Source organism: Electrophorus electricus, chromosome 14, assembly GCF_013358815.1.
Source record: "Electrophorus electricus isolate fEleEle1 chromosome 14, fEleEle1.pri, whole genome shotgun sequence".
Lineage (NCBI taxonomy): Eukaryota > Metazoa > Chordata > Actinopteri > Gymnotiformes > Gymnotidae > Electrophorus > Electrophorus electricus.
This window is the reverse complement of record NC_049548.1, coordinates 388,733-394,732: the sequence shown is the minus strand read 5'-3', so window position 1 is coordinate 394,732 and position 6,000 is coordinate 388,733.

The window sequence follows — 6,000 nt, the reverse complement described above, 5'->3', positions numbered from 1 at the left end:
GCACAACCACATTGCAGCGGCTAAAGTATCGGTGCTGTGCACAAACCAACAAGCTGTTTTTTCAGTGACTCGGTAGTAAGAAACATCTGATATCACTGTTTGCTTTTAAGTGTATGTCTTTAAAAAGCACAAATTCTTGGCTGTCAGTGTGTTTTGTGTGTTTGCATGTAGGTGTAAACCCACCTTTAGGGAAGTTTGGAGAGGTGCTCTAATACCTAATGAGAATACTGTCTCAAGTGGCATAGTCAGTGGGGTCTGAGTGCAGTTCTCAGGCATGTAACAGCCACCCTTTGCTGAGAGAAATGGGAGCCCAAATGGCTGTGCTCTCATTAGTCCCTCTCTTCCTGTTCGTTCAGAGAGATGCTGGCCAACCATGGGTGTCGGTTTGGTCAGGCAAATTGGCTTTCCTCCAGACATCTTCATCTTTCCAGCATTGTGTGCTACACCTCCAGAAGACAAAGTGTCTGGGTACACATATCACAGAGAAAGCACATGTTCTTCCTCACCTTCCCAGGTTGATGGATGTCATGTAGTAGGGGCAACCTAGTGACTGGGTAGGAATTGGCGACAAGTAGCACAGTGAATGAAATTGGGTGAAGGTGTTTAAAAAGATTAAGAAATAAAATGTAAAATTAAAGGTGGAGCTGAGTAGCAAGAGAAAATACTGTTTTTGACAGCAGTTGGCCAGCCTATAGATGACCTCTGTCTAGAGATAGTATCAAAATAAACTGCTAAATTAAGTTTAACATTAAAAATAAAAGCTCCTTTTGCCTAATTTGTAAAATGGGCCCTTGTTTTTTCACTATTATTAAAAAGTTTTCCCCTTTCATTAGAAAAAAATCTTACTGTTCTTGTATTATAATTTTGTTTTAATTATAATTTTATTTTATATATTAATGATGGCAGATGAATAGAATACTGAAAGTGTGAGAAGAATCATATACACTGTTAGGTGATATTTTCAAAATCCCACTTTAAAAACACAAGCAAAGAGACATCTGTTAAAGCCAACTGTGTCTATATAAAGCAAAATGCCCTGCGTTATTTTTTATTATAAATGTTCTTGTCGTGCTCATTTACTGTTGTGATTTATTCCAAATTTGGTATTTTGTTCACATTTTCAACCAGGCATAGCATGTTCTAGGCTGGTTAAAACATTTGACACCTCCTTTAAATTCAATTATTTATTGCACAAGGTTGAACTCAAATTGAACTCAGTATACGATTTTCTAGTAATGCAAGACTTCTATATTTTTGGGGAAATATGTTCAGATGAACTAGAACATGCCATTGATTTGATCATTATCTTTTATAAAGTAACAATCCTCCCTCCAAAAATTACTTTACATCACAGACTTGAACAAAAATCCATTGAACAATATTTAATCTACACTAATGTTTGCAAGGAGAATTTACTCTGACTATAATATACCAGGGCTTTAAACAAGTGTGTTGCTGTGGTGAATTATTAAATGGCTCTCTCTCAGTTAGGCTGTGACAGCTCACCTTTGTCCTCGGGAGCATCTGTGTTTATTTCTCTGTGTTAACCACTAAATTGGTCAACAAGGGATTCCATGCTGGCATATGTCGAGGGGCTAACAGTGTGCATGTGGGAGGGTAGAGCATCAACCAGGTGTGAGGTTAGATCTGATCAGTTATCACAGGTTGGTCCCACCTGTTCTCCTTTCATAGGCATAGGGTTAGGGCTTTATTTCTGTAGTACTGGTCATCTTATATGTGACCTAAGGAAATTGATTTGTGGCAAAATAAAAAATATATATATTAATGAAAATATAAAATTGGCAAATCAGCTATTCAATTACTGAGAGAACATTTCCTGAATATGAAATCTTTATTGCACTGCCTAGTGCTGATTAAAGCCACCAGAAGCTGGTTAAATTTGCTAATTATTTTGTAGCATAAATGTCACAGTACCTCATCCCCAAGTGCCTTATTCCCAAATGATCTAGTATGGGAGTTGTGGCAATTTTTGTGGTTGTCATTTGCCTCTTGGCAAAACTCCTGAGGCACTTTCTCTGGATCTCCCTCCTCTCATGTTATTTAAGAGAGACCTGGCAGTCTGGTAAGCACACATGTCTCATTAGGCCTGTTTGTGGTTCCACATCTCTCTGGCTTTCATATTGTCTCCACCACTTCCTTCTGTGATCTAAACACAACTTCCCAATTGGTGGGTCATTAGGACTAATCAGAACCCACAGAGGCCAACTATTTTCCCTGCCTCTTCTAAGGTGTAAAGCTTGGGGGTTGTCCAGTTTATTACTACAGAATTGTTATCTGGTTTGAACTGGGTTTTAAAACATAAAAGTCCTGAAAACAGATTTTTTTGGCATATCTGTAATTCACAACCATGTAATAGGTGGATCATTTTTGGCTTTCCGTAAGTAGCCCAGGAGGCTTTGCCTTGAAATTGGTGTGCCATAATGATTTTTTGATCTACCAAAAATAATTGTGTTGACTCAAGAGAAAGGGACAACAAGAGGTCCCACAACCCCAGATCATTTAGCTTGTAAATGTCTCAGGTTGACATCATAGAGAAGCCATTCATATAGGCTTGTGGGAAAGACAGGTGTTGAAATGATCCAAACATATCCCTGTTCACCCTGCTCCTATTTACTGCCTCTTTAAGGGACAGCCCACTGTGTCTGTGCAGCAGCGGAGCAGAGTGATTATGGAATTAAGGCTCAGCAGTTGCACAGTAAATACAGCACAACTATTGAGAGAAGCAAGAATGGATTTACTGCCAGTTGTTCCCACAGGAAAATAATCAAGTTCAGCACATCAACGTCTCTGTGTCTGTTGTATTTGTTTTGTTTGTCTCATAAATTGAAAACTCTTCACAGAAACACCTGCCATTAAGAGGATTTTCTCAAAGTAGTACTTTGTTGTTGGGGATTGCATCCCAATTCACCTTTGTTATATTGACCTGTTATTCATGCAGTATCCTATCTGGCACATGGGAATTCAGTACTATTCATCAGTCAGAAGTGGGACCTCCTACATTCATAACTTTCCCAGTTTTTCTTGCCAATAAATACCAGCTGATAACAGGGTGCTCCACTGTCTATAGTGGAAAGGCGAAACCCTGTGTTATTTCTGCATCAATTATTTCTTGTGACCCTTCAGGAACTGCTCAAACTAGTTTAACTGCTACACACAGCAAGTGACCACATTTTACTATTTCACCTTTTAATGGCGGCCATGTGATGTAATAAGCAATAGTTTATTTGTGTTGTGAGAAACTAACTGTGGTGTTTTGAATGATCCACCCTGGAACATGAATGATGGTAGTATTTGTAGTCTCAACCTCACCCTTAACTGTGAGCAGCCAATTGCAAGGACAAGATTACGTTGAGGTGTGTCATAAAATTATGTGCCAGCTTTATTTAGACCTGGATGTTATTACAGCTTCCCATTTCCTGATGGAGACTATGTGCAAGCAAAGCAAGTATAGTGCTATAGTTAAATAGACTCAAGGCTTTATTTCAAGAATACACTTATAATCAGTGACTATAAATATGAAAGGCAATTTCAGAGCCTTCTCATTCATCTAAAAACTTTCTTCATTCTTTTTGACAGAATCTAGTGTCCAAAATACATTTTAGACTTTCTTGTACAATGACAAAAGATCTGTGCTTAGATCTGTGCTTTGACCCAGTGAATGGGTTTGGACCTGAGTATCATTTCCATTAATTTGAGCTAAACTCAGAACTCAGAGCAGAACTTAAACTGAAACCTGATTCACAGAGTTTTTATTGCACCAAGCTGTCTTCCTGCTAATGAGCATTGTGTGTCTTCCCAGGTTAATACGTGCCCTCTGAACTGGGCTGCATGCCTCAACTCTACCTGAGATGCGGGCAATAAGTGCAACTTCCTTTGATCTGTTACCCCACCCACAGGCTGGCTCTTCCCATGGATAATGCACTAATTCATTGTCCAGCCCAAAGCATAGGCATTTTGCCTTTAAAACTCCTGCAACGCCTTGGGCTGTAGGGCTGGTCCTTAATCAGAGCAAAGTGAAGCAACTGCCTCTCCTTCTAGCTGTGGCCTTGCTTTAAGCACCATGCAGACCTCATTTGGTTACCCTGCCAACCATTGGACCAGTTTTCCAGATCTAGATTAAGCCTAAGCCAACATGAAAAAGAATTTTCAAATGTGATTCCTTGTGGGAGCTGCAGTTTAGTCCTAGACTAAAGGTTTAATTCATGTTCAGTTCATTAAATTGTGCTATATACTTATTTTAGTTCACCATATACTCCATATAATTGTGGTAGCATTGAATAGGCTGTCTTATATGCTGCTTCCATTATAGCTAATGGTCAGGAGAAATGTAGACTCATGTACCCAGCCTTCCAGCTTTACAAAGTACCCAAGGGTACAAAGACTTACTGTCTTACAGTCTTGCTGTTAACTGATATGTGTCTAAAAGTGAAAGAAAGATGTACAAGGGATACATGTATTGAACTTTGCCGATGTTGTACATTCAGTATGTGGCTGACCTTATAGAGGAAATGGGGAAAAAATGGTGTTCCTTGAGGTGTGGAATGTCTGAACCTGAGGGTACTGCAATGTTTAATATGCGCACCAACACCCCCAAGAGTGTCAACCTCAGAGCTCTCAGTGCTTATGCTACGCTCATGCTCACTCTCTCTCACCGCATGGACCCCCATTACCTAACGCTTGCTCTGGCTGACGTCAGGTCTGCAGCATGCTCCCAGTCCCCCAGTTCGTGTTCAGTTTCTGTTTTGACACTGGGCCCTAATTACTAATGTAAATGATTGATTACCTGGGTTATGCTGCAAGGCCAGTTGGGAGCCCTCTGCCTGTCAGGCAGGTGTAAAGAAAGATGCAGCAAGAGAAAATGGATATTCACACTGTACTGCAAGCTGGGAGATTAGGTTCTGAGCACCTGCAAATTGGACCAAAGGCTTTCCCCATTAGTGGGCACTCCAATAGCCACAATACCTGCACAGGTGTCAAGGGATATCTTTAGTCTTTTGTTAGCTCTAATCCCACCCCATTCTGCACACCAACTCTGCCTGCCCCAGGTTTAATCCTACTCTTTGACACCTGAAGGGTTTAACCACTGGCAGGTAAACTCGAGCACTTTTCAAACGTGATTTGGCTAATTGGGTTTGAAGTGGAAGGCCAGAGTACCTTTGGGCAAAAGCTCAGCCAGGTGGTCACAGTGGCCATGGAGAGAAATGCCTTTGACTCCATTATGCTACATCTTTAAATAGGCAAGCCAAGTACAAAAGTAAAAATGTAAGAAGGAAATGTTTTGAAACACACAGCCATTCCACCCAACACAGCTTTTTCTGATGACTGGTGATAAAGCATCAATGCTGTTCTGCATAACAAATTTCTCCAGTTATATTATCTTGAGTGTTGAAGCAGGCCAGCGTGTATTCTAGAATCTCACTTCCTTTACCCTTGGCCCAAGGACATACAGCTAACCTGGCACTCTCTTCTTCCTTGATCAGCCACAGGTATGGAGACAATCTCTCCAGTCTTTCTCCTAGAGGCCAGGCTAGGTTTAACCCCAATCTTCTCCATCTGCCTGACTCACACGGCCTCTGCAGCTGCAGCCAAATTGATCTCAGTGCTGCGGGGAGATAGATTGTAGGGGAAATGGCTTAATTGACCTCACTCTCACTGGAGGAATGCAAATAGCCCTGCATTTTTTGCCCTACTCTTGCCCATACACATGGCAGAATCTTCACTAAAAACCAATGATTCATGTATCTTACTCCCTTCTAATAAAACACACATTATTCTGCTTTTTTTTACTGAAGTATGACCAAACATGTGGTTGCACAATCTATGATTCACCTGATTGGATGATCTAAGTGATTATTTTTATATTTATAAGAGGCATAGAATTTCACCAACAAATCTAGTTTGTTAGTTCCTAAAACCATATGCTGGGAGGTAGATCCTTGGGACTTTCATTGATATATATCCCAACCATCAAATCTGAGT